The 619-nt window shown below is 37.8% G+C and overlaps 1 protein-coding gene across 1 annotated transcript in view; it reads right to left on the bottom strand.

The window, feature by feature from the left end:
- Window positions 1-619, bottom strand: part of CHMP3 (charged multivesicular body protein 3) — a 105612-nt gene that overhangs the window by 44956 nt on the left and 60037 nt on the right. The gene's annotated exons all lie outside the window — the stretch shown is intronic.

Raw genomic sequence — 619 nt, 5'->3', positions numbered from 1 at the left:
GCTCAACAAACCCCAGGATGGATAGACCCTAAAAGATAATCACCAAGACATAAAATAATCAAACTCTCCAAAATCAAAGATAAAGACAGGATCTTGAAAGCAGATAGGTAAAATAGAAATATAACATACAAAGGCAAGCAAATCAGATTAAGCTCGGATTTCTCAACAGAAACGTGCAGACAGAAACGTGCAGGCAAGACGACAATGGTGAGACATACATAAAATCCTGAAAGGAAAAAACTGCCACCCAAGAATCCTCTACCCAGCAAAGCAGTCAATCAAATATGATGGTGTAATCAAAACACTCCAGAATAAACAGAAGCTAAGGAATTTTGCCAAAGCCAACCCTGCTATGAAAAACATCCTAAAGGAAGTTCTGTGGACTGAGAACCAACAAGAAGACACAACAATTACAGAATGACGTACATGGCAGCATCAACCTGAACTCAATCAACAAATGGAAGAGTTAAAAACAGAATAAAATTATAAGAACAGATGATCTGGGAGGTCAGTCTATGATCAAAACAATTATAATGTGAAAAAAGGTAAACACAGAGGAACAGAGATCCAGGGGGTGGGAAGGTCAGGTAGATTACTGGATAAAATAGACTGTCTTAAA

Source organism: Chrysochloris asiatica, unplaced genomic scaffold (genome assembly GCF_000296735.1).
Source record: "Chrysochloris asiatica unplaced genomic scaffold, ChrAsi1.0 scaffold00341, whole genome shotgun sequence".
Lineage (NCBI taxonomy): Eukaryota > Metazoa > Chordata > Mammalia > Afrosoricida > Chrysochloridae > Chrysochloris > Chrysochloris asiatica.
This window is presented reverse-complemented; position numbering and strand designations above follow the sequence as displayed.